The sequence below is a fragment of the Vigna unguiculata genome, chromosome 6 (genome assembly GCF_037176805.1).
Source record: "Vigna unguiculata cultivar grain cowpea cultivar isolate G323 ecotype 2 chromosome 6, ASM3717680v1, whole genome shotgun sequence".
Classification (NCBI taxonomy): Eukaryota; Viridiplantae; Streptophyta; class Magnoliopsida; order Fabales; family Fabaceae; genus Vigna; species Vigna unguiculata.
In genome coordinates, this window is record NC_140797.1 from 43,036,603 (window position 1) to 43,053,847 (window position 17,245).

The 17,245-nt window shown below is 27.4% G+C and overlaps 1 pseudogene across 1 annotated transcript; it reads left to right on the top strand.

Moving 5' to 3' along the window:
• Window positions 1-6,999: 6,999 nt before the first annotated feature.
• LOC114188964 (cytochrome b561 and DOMON domain-containing protein At4g17280 pseudogene) lies at window positions 7,000-8,505 on the top strand (annotated as a pseudogene). Its single transcript, XR_014995840.1, has 2 exons — window positions 7,000-7,819; window positions 8,277-8,505. The product of XR_014995840.1 is annotated as a cytochrome b561 and DOMON domain-containing protein At4g17280 pseudogene (transcript).
• The last annotated feature ends 8,740 nt before the right edge of the window (window positions 8,506-17,245 follow it).

Consider the following 17,245-nt stretch of genomic DNA (forward strand, 5'->3'; position numbering starts at 1 on the left):
AAAGACTAAATTGGTATAAAATTTTGATGAGGAACTAATTCCAAAATTCACTAAAACTTGAGGGACCAAAACATATTTAACCCTTTTTTTATTTGTAAAAGAAGTGATCAGTTACCAAATATTTTCAATAAATCTTACAAAGACCAAAAATTCATTATATTTGTAATAAGCTTGATACATACAATTTATTAGGTACACTAGTTTGAGGATAAGTGTTAGATACATTTTCTTTTATCTTATAATTATCTGTTATTATTTTTTTTTTCTATTATTTATAATTCGAGTTTAACTCGTAATCTCTTTATTATAGATAGAGTGCCTTATGTATATTTCCTACAAGCAAGATTAATTTCGTACATAGTTTTTCACTTATTTATCAGTTTAATACTACAAAAGAATTTTGAAACATACCAACAACTACGAATTAGTGACTACGTTTTATAATTTCTCTTACTATTATTAAGTGACTAAATTTTTGACGTATATTAATTTGTATTTGTAAATTATTTGGACATTAATTTTAATTTTTCCAACATGTTTTCGGATAACACAATAATGTAGATTTGTCCCTTTCTTAATTTAAAGCTTGAGTGCAACATTACTCAACTCCAATGTCAATCTATATCATGTAGCAAGTGTGTTATCCAATATACTCAATTAACGTCCAAACCCTATACCATCTAACACAAATTTTGGCTTCAATAACTTTTACTGTGATCCTGCAATTCGATATGTTTGACCGTTTACTTTTTCACTTAAGATTTATTTTAAAGTTAAAATAAAAAGTAATAAGTTTTTTTTTTTTCTTTTTTCACTTAGAAAAATGACCAAAGGTGAAAGAGCAAGAAGAAGAGATGAGAGACTGGTAAAGTGAGAAGAAGAATCGTGAGAGTGCAAGCAACTATTTTCTCCTCAAGTTCTTAACCTTTTAAAAGGCTTCCTCTTTTCTTTTCTTTTAAATTGGATAAATTTTTTAAAATATGAATTATATTTGATGTTATTATTTGAAGTCTTGAAAGAAAAGAATTAAAAATTGAACTAGCATCACCAATATTTCCTATTTAATGTAAAGAAATGTATTTATTTATAATTTTAACGAGCATGATTCTCAATAAAAAGGGAAGGAAATAGGTCCAATAATCCGATGGATATGTAAGACTTAGCCTATATGATAAAGTCAAATATTTTTTAAAAGAAAAAACAAGATTTCTTTTTTACATGCCAATACATTTAAATAAATATAAATAAATTTTAGTGTAATTATTATTTGTATAATATATTAAAATCATAATTTTCTTTATATTTTTAAATACTAGACATGCTACTTTACATAAAAAGCCAAGCCTATAAGTCCAATAAATAATTATGGTGTTAGTTATAAAATCGGTTTTTAAAAGTTTACAAAAATATAGATTTGTACACCTTATAATAAAATAGATTTGTAAATACGATGACCAGAAGTAGATTTATGTTATAGTTATATAAATATTTTAATTAAAAATTAGATAAACGTATGTTTAATAGTTTTATAGTTGAATTTGGTGGCATTTGAAATGAAGAATGATGTGTTAACATCACATTACATTACGTGGTTGTGGGAAAATGAATGATGTTAAAATGTTTATGGAGAACCTCTCATTGACACCCCACGTGGGGACTGTGTATCCAACACCAACAGATTCATTTTCCTTTCCAACCATTCAAAACGATTATAGGCCTACGATTGAGATTTTGCTTGCTTTCAGTTTTCATTTTCTGTTCACTTCATAAAAAACAAATTCGTAAACAGTCCCACACATTTTCGACCATTGTGCCATAACAAGGATTTTCTAAATATTAGTTTTAAGAAATTGAGTTATTAGAAGTGGTTGGCAATAAATTGGTAAAACCACGGTCGTGGACTTTTACACTGTTAGTGAGTTAGCAAATATCTGTTACCATTGTGTAGAAAAAATTGCATGATTATTTAAAAGTTTAAAATTTCTTTTTTTTTTTTTCCTGAATTTGCGTCAAGGTTTTAAATTATGCTGTATTCAAATAAGTTTCAATTTTTATTATTTTTGTTCATTTAATTTTTTTTGTTTGTACTGTTTAAATCATTAACGATAATGAATAGTGACGATCATATATTACTTTGTAATTTTTTTGGTTTTTTATTTTTTAATTGTTTTAATTTTTAAATGTCCATTTGTCAACCCAACAACAATATCAACGTGCCAATTAATGTTTTATATTCAATTTAGTTTTCATATTCTTTATTTTTGTTAAATTTAGTCCTTTTTTTATTAAATGAAACAATTTTGTTCTTTTTCAAATTGAGACTAAATTCACTTTTTTATATTAAAATTCATATTTTTATTAAATAATTTTTTTCAGGGTTAAAAGTAGTTTATAATTATAAAAAAAATATTTAAGCATAAAGATTAATTTAAAATTTTTAGATTAATGATGTTGGTTTTGATCCTTAACATTTTTGTTTTAATTTTAAATTAATTTTAACCTTAAAGCAAAAATGTAAATTTTAACAAAAGCATCGTAATAATTTTTATATAAAATTAAATTTGGTCTCAAAAGTTTGAGAAGGAAAAAATTATTCAATTTCAAATAAAATTGGACCTAAATTAAACAAAAATAATAAATATAGAAAATAAATTAAATATAAATATTGACTTTAATACACTACGATGTTGGATTGATATGTAGATTTTTTTTTCTCAAAAATAAATAAAAAATTAAAAGAAATATAATAAAAAATAAAAATAAAAACTATAAAGTAACACATGACAATCACTGTTTATTATCATCAATAATTTAAATATTATTAGTAAAAGATAACTAAATTAAATAAAATTGACAAGAATTAAAACATTTGTAAACGTAAAAATAGTTACGACTTATTTAATAAAATTTAACGAAGATAAAAAAAAATATTTTAACCTATTTAAAACAATTATTTCCGTACAAAACGTGTGTGGTATGGGAGCGTACCAAGTACAACTCGCGTATAAAACAAATCCCTCCCGTGTTGTCCTTTGCATTTCTTTATCTCATACATTTGATCTATTTCCACTTACAACTAAAATAAGACAATATAACTTTCATTTTTCAAATTTCAAATTTCAAATTTCTAAGCTGTTTCTCAACTTAGTCTAATCATCACTACACTCAACTAACAGCGTCAGGCACACTATTACGACGCATCAAGTACCTTCCTTTTATCCAGATTAATCCACAAAAAGATGAAATATAATCATTATTATTTTAGTTCTTTAAATTTTTAAAGTTTCAAGACAGCATGTTACAGCAACTTCATATATATATTTACCCTATTTTGTTCTGCATTCTTGTCTTTCTCCTTAATTTTTGTTTCGTGATCTCCTGCAGTTGTCCCCACGAAAGCGTTTATTTTAGAAAAAATATGAAAATGAACACAAATTCTTCTTTTATCATAAAAGAATCCTGAATCAAGTTGTTAACTTTTTCTGTAGCCCATAAAGAGATACAGCTATATGATCCCTTCATCAGCAATTTGGTGCATGTAGAAGAATAAGAAAAAGTCCAAAGCGACAGATACACGAATGATGCATGCAGAGAAGAACAGAATCTACAACCCCATAAGGAACAGTTGCATATGGGCCTGGTTCCTCAGAAAGAAATAAAACAAATACAGATTTTATTCCTCTTCAATTGTACGAATCTCATGCCAAAGATAATGGCAGCAAAAATTGTGACAATTCATTGGAGATTTTTGCGAATTCAACGTAGTAAGGTCTAATATTATATTAATGTACTGAAGGTGTAAGGTGCTTACAGTGATGGTAGAAAAATGGGAACACAAACTTTTGGAATGTTCGTTCAGAATGTAGATAAAAATGTAAATGATAATGTTATGAGCATTGGCTGGCAAAAGGATTACAGTAGGTAAATTAAGCAGAGTTAATCTCTTATTTTACAAAGTGAGTGCCGAGTGTAGTTTTAACATAATTAACACTTTTAACAAACTCTTAAATATTCCTTAAAGACAAATGTATCACGAAGGTTTGTCTTTAGTTAATATAGAATTTTCAACACACTCCTCACGTTAATATTAATGGATGATCCGATAATAATAAACTTTTCGATATAAACCAAATAAATATCAAATCTTATTAAGATAGATTTTAACTCTGACTCTAATATCTAGTTAAAAAATAAATTCTAAATCTAATTCAACTTCACAAAATTTATTCGAAAAGCTAAGGTACACATATAGGTATATATAATGAAGAGTAGGCCGTTGAAGGGCCTGGTGTGGTCCCAATCTGAACTTTAATTATAATGTGTTTTGAAATGGTGTCACAGGTCCCCCACCCCTTTGCTGAAACGTCATAGTTAGAGTTCTACCACTACTGGACCAAAACAAAATTACCAATCAACCATGCACAAGCACAATGGAAAAAGCCCACCACTTTTCCCACCAAAATTGGGGTGGTCCAAACTCACCCTATCTTAAATTGGGCTTTCTATAAACTACTTTCACTTTCTCAGTTTTGTCTGCATAATCGCAACTGTTTCCTCTCTTTTTCTGTGAGCTAAAATGATTTTTGTGAGAAAATGTGTTTGCTATAATTTTTATCTCTTTACATCTTCACGAGGAAACACTACTCACTGATCAAAAGGGAAGTTTAAGAGGGTGAATCGCAAACAAATAATTGAGTTATAAATGTATAGTGTTTAAGCGTTTTTAGATGATGACTCTCCGCTCTACTACTTTGAGAAAAGAAATAACTTTATATACATATTTAGAAAGTCAATGAATGAGTACGAGGTTTACAATGTGGTAAGTGAATAATTCCTTCCTTAATCATTAGATAGTATGCTTAGAGTAGAATGTCAATATGAAGTGGTCTACAGAACTTCCTTCATAAGGAACTTTTGTCGTTCTGCATAAATGCGCAGTACAGACACATTTTTAACACCAGAAAAAATGAGCTGAAAATTCTCAGCTGAGTAGGTCAATGATAATTTTTCCGTAAAAAAATACATGAGTGGAAGAAAGCTGAAAGAAAGGTAAGGGGTGCAGCTATGGAAAAAATGGACTACTTGAGTGTAGATCAGGTTCAGAAAATGCAAGAGATTGATATAAAGGATGAGATTCTTTATAATTATTTCTTCTTTGAAATTTTGGTCTAATTTAATTATATATTTTATTTGATGTTTTAAACGCGTTTCATGATAATATTCAAGTTATTTATGGTGTTTAACACATTTTTACTTCAATGTTATCGTAAAACACATTTAAAACGTCAAATAAACTTAACAAAATGTGGTTAAAATAATTAAATTCACATATTTTTAAAGTTTGAGGATTAAATCTATTCAAAATTTGAAAAAACAATAATTTCAATTTTAACCGAAAATTAAAGAACAAAAAAATATATTTAACCCTTAAATTTAAATCTTACTATTTCAATATGGTATAAAAGTTATTTAAAATTCATTTTAATTTAGATTTGAATCTTTTCTGTCACTCGATTCTTATATCTCGACATGAATGTACTGTAAGGAAATATTTTAAAGATTTTACATCAATTAAAAATAAAATCACTTTATAATTTATTAGTGAAACACATGTTATTTTATTAAATTGGTTTAATGAAATTAAATTAAATTTAAATTTCACTACCATAAACAGAGAAAGGATCGGGACTATATAATCTTTCTTTCAATTGGGGTAGAGGTTTAAATAGCATTTAGGGGGCGCCAATAAGAAACAATGTTGATGTTGACAATAAAAGGAAGTCAATATTTTGTTTCACTAAATGGACCATTACGAATAATACCCGACAATTACTGCCATAATGGGCTACGAACCTGGGCTTCTCTAATTTCTTATTACCCATAAAGTGTTTTTTGACTTTCCCATTAAGGATGTATTTTTTAACCGAATATTTTTATGGAAATATGGAACAAGGAAAAGAAACTGTTTCTTTAATTTTGAGTCGCGCTTTTAAGATGCAATTGTAGCAAAAGAATAACAAAGTCAGAAAAACAGAATTGTATGCAGTATCACATATGATGTTAGTGATTGAAATGGAAAATGTAATTACCAGAATAGCAGTAGATTGGGACATGAGAGGCAAGAAAATGTTATTATACACGCGAAGCATTGGTTTGACCTCTAGAAACATTTCGCACACAATATTTCCAGCAATAAATTTTCTTTTGAATAATTTGTTAGGTTCGAATAAATCTTCAACCATTAAAATCGTCCCTTGGTCCTTTTTTCTAAGAGAAAGATCCGACTTTGAATATTTGATAACAGATCATCATGTTAATCTCCCAAGCAACACGCCACTAAGGGAAAAAAAAAAAAAAAGGACGAAGAAAAAGTTGATGCGGTGCCGAATTCTATGCACCATATTCAAAATGCAACTATTCCCCATCCGTCCATGCTTACATGTTCATGGTTTCACAAACTTCCCTTAATTGTTAGTGAGATAAATTGTGATTTACCCATGGTTTCAAAATCGTATATGCGATTCAAATAATGAAATTGCTAATTCAAAGTTTCATTCTTTATCCTCTCCTTTAACTAATAATAGCAATTGACTTTATATTTTTGTTTCATCAACAAAGTGTGAATATATAAACATGACATAAGGGGTGTTTGTCCATACACATGTGAAGAGACAACCTTCCCTACCCTATTTTCCTGTTAGGCATGCATTTAAATATGTTATAACCAAAGAAATGCTGCACAATATGAACCTATCTGTAGTAGCCCAATATAAATATATCTTGTTTCAACATATTGAAATTTTCATATAATAAAAAAAGAAGAAGAGATTTTGAGATTTCTCTAAAAAAAAAAACAAGATGAAGGATATCAATCCCAGTCAATAAAAGGTATTCAATTTCTTAATTATTATATACCTCGACCAGCATGCACTTTAGTTTATTTAATTACTTTATCTTTCTTGAATATTTCTTCTTAAAAACACACGAGTTTGAAGACTGTAACAATGTCCATTCAGTTTTCCTTTTTAATCTCACCCTGAAAAGATGTCTGTAAACATTCATCCAATTGGAACAGGTTTGTTATAACATAGCAACAAAAAATATATAACACAATCTCCTCCCACTTTGCTCGTGTTGTGTTTTCTACAACCAAAAACCAGATAAAGAAGGAAGTGTAAGGTGTAGAAATATATAACATGGTTGAAAAGTTGAGGCTTGCGTTATCTGTGTTGGTCTCTCTTCTTCTCACATCCTCAGTACAGTCACAGACATGCATGAACCACACCTTCACCGACAACAAGGTCTTCACCTCATGCCGCGACCTTCCCCACTTAACCTCGTACCTCCACTGGACCTACGAGCAGGCCACAGCCAAGTTGGACATGGCATTCAGACACGCTGGAATCAACGCTTCGGACAGGTGGGTTGCATGGGCCATCAATCCCAACAACAACCTCAATTCAGCTATGGTTGGAGCACAGGCTCTGGTGGCTATCTCAGAATCCGGTGGTGCCCCAAGAGCATACACTTCTTCCATCCAAGGTTACTCAACCCAGTTGGCAGAGGGAAACATTTCTTATGCCATCTCTGGTTTGAGAGCTACCCGTGAGAATAGTGAGATCACCATCTATGCCACCCTCACTCTTCCAAACGGTACCACCAATTTGGTCCACCTTTGGCAAGATGGTCCTCTGTCTGCTTCTACTCCTGCACAGCATCAACTTGCTACTTCTAACCTCCAAGCCAAGGAAACCTTCGATCTTCTCTAGTTCAATGCAGCCAGGATCAAGTGTGCTTAGAACAAGAACAATAAATTAATGTAAGTAACTGCCTTTCGCAATCTTTTTTGTGTGCTTCTTGTTAACTGGTTTCCTTTATGTGCATGTGCGTGTGTTGAGGATTTGCATGCCTTAATTCTATCTATTTGTTTCATGTGTTCAATGCCAAATACGTAAAGTTTTGTCCTTTGGTTTCACTGTTCTGCAAGTCTTCAGCATGCATACAGAGAATTTAAAGTCAAAATTTCATTGATTCTCACACAAACTTTAGGAAAAAAAAAGATTTTTTAATAAATCACATGTGTATACATCTGTATATTTGATTGCATGTATTCTTCACTTTAAAACTTCGTTATCTTTTGTCCTAAAAACCATCTCAACGTGTATATATAAATAACTTTTAGTTTCGACTTTTAAGAGATGAGAGTTTTGGAATTATATAAAGAATAGTACAGTTCTATATAACCTGACTCAAATTGTTATATGTTTCTTTTGCAGGCAAATAAAGAGATACACCAATACATTTTGTTCCTTTCCTTCTGCGGAAGAACACGATGATACATCCCTCGTGCAGCAAAGAATCTATAACCCATGAGGAACTGGATGTTTTTAATTTTTTTCTTTTGTATGATTCAATATAATAGTTACATTTATAAGCATAAATAAATAACACTTGATGTATATGTATTCATAGATATATTGTATATATTATTGCTATGTTTAAATGTGATATTAATTCACGAATAAACGAGATTTTTTTTTTGTTAACAAACAAATATAATTTGTTAGTGCAAAAGTCGAAGTAATAATTTTATTTAATAAAAAGGAGTAGGATGCCTTGCCAAACCATTACAAAATTCGGAAGAGAAACTAATACATGATGACTAAATGTGTTGAATTGATCACCCAAGGTAAATTGAGCTTATTTAAATATTTGAACCCATATTTAAGTTTTCTTAGATGTGTTTTGAGTTAAATAAATAAACTTAACCAAGTATTTGATAAACTGAACTTGAAAAATTAACAAATGATTTATTTTTTTCTTACGCTCTTATTTTTTTATTAAAACAATACTAACAAATGTTCTTTATAAGAAAAAAATAAACTAAGGAAATATAGATAAAAAATATTTAATAATATGTTACTACAGAGAAGTTAAAAGGGCAGTAGTATTTGTCTTTTTAAATGTAACTATTATTATATAGTATTCAATTGAGTGGGAATGGAATATACAGTGTTTAATGTCAAAGTCATGAAATTGCTTTTATTATACCCATGCGTATTCACTAATCAATACAGGACAGAAAATTGGTGACGATTGAAAGGGAGAACACATTAAGAGGGACATGAGAATTGTCTTGTTATAAGGGTGAGAGAAGAGAAGTCGTAGTGTCAAAAACCATAAAAGACACTTCTAGAATTGTTGGAGTTAAAAGCACTTGGTCAGGATCATAAACTTCAAACATTGAGTTAAAACTGGATTGATTGAGATGTTACACGAACCTTGTCCAATCCACCAAAGATCTTGTGAAACTTTCAGCTCACCTACCATTACACACACATAATTCCTTGTTAACTATTACTTTAACGCAATAAAATATTATTAAGGGAAAGTTAATGGACAATTACCTTCAACACTTGTACACTTGTGACTTCACTAAGTTATCTTCTACGACCCCTTCAAATTTACTACTCGTCACTTCTAATCAAGTTTTCTTTCAACCATTCAAATAAAACCCTCTGTGTTTTTTTTTTTTTTGAAAGATCTCACGCTAAATTTTCAACAGGTCATAATTAATGAGTCAATTTTCCAAGCAACACGCCACTAAATTTTGAAAAAAAACAGGGGTGTACAGGGACGAAGAAAAAGTTGGCGATCTAAAATAAAAGTCTTGTAATAATATATCAACCAAGAGGTGACGAATTCATGGCTTAATATTCAAATGCCACTATTTTGGAGCTTTTCAACTTTTCCGCATTCAACAGGCTTAACTGCGTCTCGCTATTCTTCTTCTTTCCATTATTTTATTAATAACTCCCTGCAAACCAAATAAAAGAAAACGTCTCTTTTGTTTTATGTGTTAAGAAATTTCAGAAAGGGTTATTAAGGTTTCATAAATATGGTTAAATAGACAGAGTTTAAAATGGAGGGACCAAAACTTCCTCAATTATAAATAAGATCAGCACCCAGTGTAATATAAAGTAAGTTAAAAATTCTAAAATATAAAGAATCTTTGTATTTATAAAATGGCTTAAATAATAATAATAATAATAATTCATTATGCATGTATTTTATACAATAGAAGTATCAAACATTATTTCCTTTGTTTTTGTTGGGTTTGAAATCTTCCTACGCCATAATTAAGAGTATAAATAGTTAAACACAACGAACTTGTAAAAAAATGTCAAAATTGGAGGTATTTTAGTATACATTCTCTCATCATTAATTAATGTAAAGAAAATTATAATTTAACAGATACGGTCCACTATTTTACCAATTACCACCATGTTTGCTTGACTTCAAATATAATCGATCTCTGCAATGACTTCCACAAATGACTTCAAACATGTTTCCAGTAAGACGTTACTAAATATTTGTTTAACTCCCAATTTGGTTGATAAAATCTATTTTGACTGTCACAATTTTTTCTTCAATGTTACGACAGCATTTACGTAGTACTTTCGAAAGTTTTTGTCACAGATTCATATTCTTACAGTTACGTTTGCATAAGGCTACGTATCGTATTTACGTGTATTATTATGGATGATATGGTTGAACAAATCAAAGAAAAAACTGAATGAGGAATGAGACTCTCCTATTATTAAATATTAGGTTTTAAACTTCTGTCGCAAAAAGTTGTTTAGAGTATACCGCAATTAAAGGAGTTAAAATGCTGAAGGACATGTGTTTTCATAAATTATCTATACTTTTGATTTCTAAGTAGTATTGAGCATTTTTGTGGGATGGGATAATTGTATCCCTAACTCAACATTAAAGTTTTGATGATTTCGTGCATTGTTTAACTTTTTCTTCTATTATTAGATAAGTTTTACTTTTTTTGATTTAGTTTAAAAGTACTTTATTAATATTATTTACTAAACAAGCTTTCTAATATTTTTTTAAAGATGATACATACTTCAAGTGTTTTTTTTATAACATATTAACTTCTAATTACTGCCTTTTATACTTATTTTGTCGTTATTTTTTTCTCAATAAAGTGAATTTTATTGTTTTCTTTCACTCATATGAGATTTTCTTATTTTTTTATCTTTTTATTAATTACATAAGATATTAACAAGGACAGATATATATTATGAATACTTTTATTTGATTTTATTATCGATGTAATGACTAAATAAATAATTTTACAATGTTATATATTTAATCAAAAATTGTCGATGATATGAATTTTTGGGTAATTATTGTCAATTTTAAGACACTGAATTATTTTATATTTTCAATATATACTATTTTTTTCTAATTTATGAAATAATTATATTACTTTTTTATAATTAACATTACGCTGATTTTCAATAATCCTTTATACTATTTATTCTATCATTTTTAGTCATACCTTATTTTCATTAACATGATCAAAATATGATGTCTACTGAAAAGTATGTTATTTTGTTTATTTTAATTGAGACCACAAATATCTTAACTTAACATATAATATAAGATTAATTATATAAGTGTTTTTATAATTGATGTATAGTTATAAATGAAAAGGTTTTATAATGAAAAAAAAATGAAATTATGAAGACTCCAAAATGTATTTTATCAATAAACTACAATAAAAAAACTAGATAAAAATTAGATAACATGCTGTCATTTTATATTTATCAATATTTTTAATGAATAAGTTTGTTAAATATTTATAAATTAATAAATTTAATTTAACAGCTTTTAGTTTTTTTTTTGTTATGTCTTTTGGTTTCAATTATTTTTGTCAAAAATCTATGTAAGACTTGTCACAGCCAAAGTATTTATTGTCTAAAGTTTAAAAGTTATTGTCTATCTAACAAAAAACTTGTAATTTGGGTAAGTTAGACTTTTAGAGTAATGTTCTGAAGAAAAAAAAATTTACATTTTGACTCAAATAAACTATAACTTCGTTTTAATAATATACTTAATGATCCAATTCAATATATATATATATATATATATATATATATATATATATATATATATATATATATATATAATAATTTTGACATAATTAATCATCAAATAGTTGTTTATTTATTGTAAATTGTTAAGATATCAAATTTGGTTCAATTTGAGTCTATTGGTATTTCACGGATTTTAGATAAAAAATGTTATTTATGCTGTAAAATTGTATTGAATATTTATTATTTGTACTTATTTTCTTTTCAATATAGGAACAATTCGTGGTTGAGTCAAGAAAAAATAAAAAAAATACAGAAATAACATGTAAAATAACTTAAGAGAAATAAAATAATATACCAACAATAAATAATTATTAAAATAAAAGAACATAGCAATAATACACAATTTTCTAAGAATCATTTCCTTTAAAAAAACATTAATAATTAATATTAGTGACAAATTATAGAAATGATTGTAGTTACCAATTTAAAGACTAGTTAAAAAATTTCGAAATTATTTTAATTACTAATAATTTTAATTTATAAATTAATATACAATTCATTATAATAATAATAATTAATTATTTTATCATTAAAATTAATTATTATTTAAAAAATTTCTTATAATAAAATATAATAATTTTGACTTTTTTTTCTTTGCTCAAACATTCAATTGTCCTCTATCACAACATATATTTTAACACGAGTATCATAAATGCATTTCAATGACGAAATTATTTTTGGGAAAAATATATAATATTTTTCTCATGCAAAAAAACAAAATCTTTAAAAGAGAAAACATCGATAATGGAAGACTGCAAAAGTACATTAATCATCATGAAAACTAATAATGAAAAGGAAAAAGAAGAAGAAAAAATTAAAAGTTATATTATTTAGTCTTTTAATCAAATTTTTTAAATTTATTTGATATTTTAAACACATTTCATGATAGTAATTGAATTATTTACTCATTTTTGCTTTAATATTTACTTAGAAAAACAATTAAAACGTCAAATAAATTTAACAAAATGTGGTTAAAGGGATTAAATTCACTCATTTATTAAAGATGAAGGATTAATTCCAATTTTTACTGAAAGTTAAGGGACCGACAACATATTTATCCTTTATTTTAATATAAATTTATTACTATTAATATTGTATTTATTATTCATTAGCAATATTATCAATAAAAAAGTTAAAAAAATTAAAAATACTACGACTAACAAATTATATAGACTTTCTTTTTTTTGAAAATTCATATGATAACGATGTTTATATTTTTCACGAAAAAAAAATGCTAATCGTAATGATTTTATTATCTAATGTTTGAATTAAATTGTAAAACATGCTAATAAAAAAAAATCAACATGACACTTGACACATTAAACACGAGCATAACTTTAATAATATTACTGACTGATAGTTTGTTACCGAAAAAAGCCTCAAAAACATATGTTCAATTAAAATAGTTTTAAAGATTAATTAGCCAATGCTTATTTTGAAGATTTAAAAGTTAACTAATGCATGTGTACGGCAAGGCATCCCCTCTCTTACTTTGACGAAAATGTGAAACTCTTTGACGCGTTGACGCACTATGTGTGCCGTTTTAAACAATACTTTATCTTTTTTATAATGCTATAACTACCTTTCTTAATTAACTTTACCAGCCACTAATTTTTGCCATCAATTGACCGTTTTCTTATGAATATATTTTTTATGACATTTTCATCACGTAAACTTCACTATATATTTAAGGATTTTGAAACATAATTCCAAACCATTTTTGTCAAATGAACCACAATTTAACTTTTAAAATACATTTTCTTCTAAATATTCTACAAACGCTAATAAAATATATTTGTCGAATAATTTCACCGATAACTTTATGAGTGTGTTTTGCTTTGCAAATATTTTTACACGACAAAAATTAACTATAAATCTTTCTTACATAGGTAATTTATATATATATATATATATATATATATATATATATATATATTAATGCAAGCACGTGCATTATTATTAAGGATGTAAACGAGATGGATAAGGTATGGGTAGTAGTTCCTTCGTATCCTACCTGCTTGATAAATATTCACCCAAATCTGTATCCATATCCATTGGGTATCCGTTATGCGGGTACTCACATAATTTTTTAATATTCATGAGTACCGCGGATATTTAAAAAAAATAAAAATAAATATTTAACAACATATTTTAATCGTAAATTCAAATAAAATACAATACATAACATTCATAAATTTTAAACAAAGTCAAAATAACACATTTAAAGAGTGTTGAATGACAGATTACAAAAAAAATGATTTTTTTTTAAAACTAATTGATAAAAAAATAACATGTTTTTTTTTTATTTTTTTAATTTAAATTAGATTATAGCGGGTACGAATATCTACGAGTACGGATACTATGATACCCATACTCGCTCTCTTAACATGCGAGTATTATATATATATATATATATATATATATATATATATATATATATATATATATATATATATATATATATGTCATCTGTTAAACATTCAACATTAACTTAACTTGTATGCACTTGTGATTTTAAAAACTATTCAATAAAATATAATATTTGAATCAATACAAAGTCGTGAATTTCGCATTTCATCCTCTTTAATTCGCTACCAATTTTTTTTCCTCAATATTTTTTATATTATTAGTAAATCATGCACTCTTCTCTTCTTAAGAATTTTCACACATCATAATTATATAATTGCCCATTCAAGAAGATCCTATGCTATTAGATAATGACAAAGAAAAAAAAAAAAAATATATATATATATATATATATATATATATATATGTTCGAGTATTTTTATTTGATTTCTCTTATATTTTTTATTTTGAATTGAACATCTTTATTTTTAATGTATTTATCATTTATTCATGTCCAAATTTCCTAATTTCACTTCTTTCTAACAAACCCAAAAAAGTTAATTAAAGGAAGCGTAAAGGAAAAGATGTGGAAAATTTAAAGCTCTCCCAACTTAGTTAATTACCAAAGAAATGCATTTGAATATATGAGAAATTTAAAAAGCGTTAAATAAAGAAAAAGAATTCTATCTCAATTTATATTATACTGTGTGAAAGTGGAAATCTACGCGGAAGCTTTCACTTTAATTGGTTGTACCTTTAAATAATTCAAGCAATAATAGTGTTTATCACTTTAATCACTTCAGTCAACTATTCAATGGGCCAAAGTATAAATAGTACTTTTTCAGGGAGCATTTGTTATTACTCTTATTTAATATTTAATATAAAATACTTACTTTAACCTAATTTTTAATCGAAACACATTTTATAAAATCTAGATCATATATGAATTTTCAAATAGTTTTAAATGGGTTAAAATACCTTTTTATCCCAATTTTAGTCAAATTTTGTCAAATAAGTACTAATTTTGATTTTGTGTTCAAATAGGTCTAAATTTTTGTCAATTTTGTTTAATTGAGTTTCTTTTTGCTAACACCGTTTAAATCATTAACGACCATAAACAGTGACGACCACGTGTTACTTCGTGATTTTTAAATTTTTTTTTATTTTTTTAAATATTCACGTGTCAACCCAGTAGCGTATCACGTGTCAAAGTCATTAAATGTTGTTTCAATTGGGAGAGAGACCAAATTGATTCATATTAACAAAAATTGGAACTCAATTGAACAAAAATAACAAATATAGAGACCAGACTGAATATAGAACCTGCTGGGTTGACACGTGGAAATTTAAAAACAATTCAAAAAAAAAATTCAAAAAAAAATACCTAAAAAAAATCAAAAAAACCAATTAAAAAAATTAAAAAATTAAAAAAAAAAACTATGAAATGACACGTGACAGTTACTCTTCATGCCCGTTAATAATTTAAATAATGTTAACAAAAAATGATCCAATTGAATAAAATTGATAAAAATTAGAATCTATTTGAACATAAAATCAAAATTATGACTTATTTAATAAAATTTGATGAAAATTGAAAAAAAAAGTGTTTTAACCTTTTAAATTAATGCAAACTCAAGGACACACCTTAAAAGTAATATCGTGAACAAGAAAAATAAGACTCAGAAAAATTTAACCATAGTAGTAGTCTAGTACTCTCCATCAGTTCTACTCTAAATCAGAATCCAAAATGATTTTCTTTACGCGATAGACTGCAAAAAAGTATATTCTATAAATACTTCAAACAATCAATGCACTTTTGCTCGGACATTCAACAAGCTTACCAAATGGTCATATGAATGAAAAAAAACACCTTTTCATTGTATGTTCAGAAAAAGGCACGAAAAAAATGCAGCATTATTCTTGGAACATGGACACGACCAAATCCGAAGCAGTTCCTCTTCGTGGGTATTGATTTGTTTATGGTAATGGTAATTATAGAGATTAACCTAGTCCTAGTCCTGTTGGGTGTATGGGTTTGGTTGCAGTAGATTGGTTCCGCTTGCATTTTTTGACTTGTGACGCGTATTCCAATTTTCATGTGAGTGTGATATCTAAGTTTGTTGACCCACTCAAACGGAGCAGCCACAAAAAGTTGAACTAAATTACTCACAATTTATTCAACACATCCTCCAAGCCCTTCTCTCAGTTGACTCCGACCCAAACTTCCGGATGCAATAATCTATCACTACTACCACACCACAACAAATACAACCATTAAAGGAACAAATACTAAGAATCTTCTAAAGTTGACTACGAAATTTTGTCACACTTAACAACCGTGTTTCTTAATTCAACATGCTTAGTTTAAGATCCCATAATTATTCAATCATCGGTGCTAAATTTATTCCCAGTCACATGGTAACGGTGTACAGGACAAGAGAAGTCTCCTCTTTGCCTCTTTGCCCGCTTAATGCCAATATAAACTATTCAATCACTTAACATACAACTCTAATCATAATTAGTTTCGGAACGACTTTAAATTTCAAGTTATTTTTTAAATACATTTAAAAGTTCATATGAATTATTAAAGTTCATACATTTAAAAACACGTGGATAAAAAACATGTTGATCCAAAATTATATATTAAAGTTGAAGTGAAGGTTATATATGATGAGAAGATAAGATTGCATAATGTATAAAATTAAAACAAATTATTTATCGATTGTTGAATAGTAGTACCGTACCGTATATCTACGTTTGGGAGAAATACAGTCAACCTCATGGGTTTGGGACTGACGACATGGCTACGCAAGAAAGACGAAAGGGATGAAGAGGTTGCTTTGCCATACACACGGAACCTGTTTGGTTAAACCGTCCAACAATTTTCTCATTCTTTCACTTCAACCATCAAAATCACCGTTCCAACTTAGATATGGAAAATTAAAAAA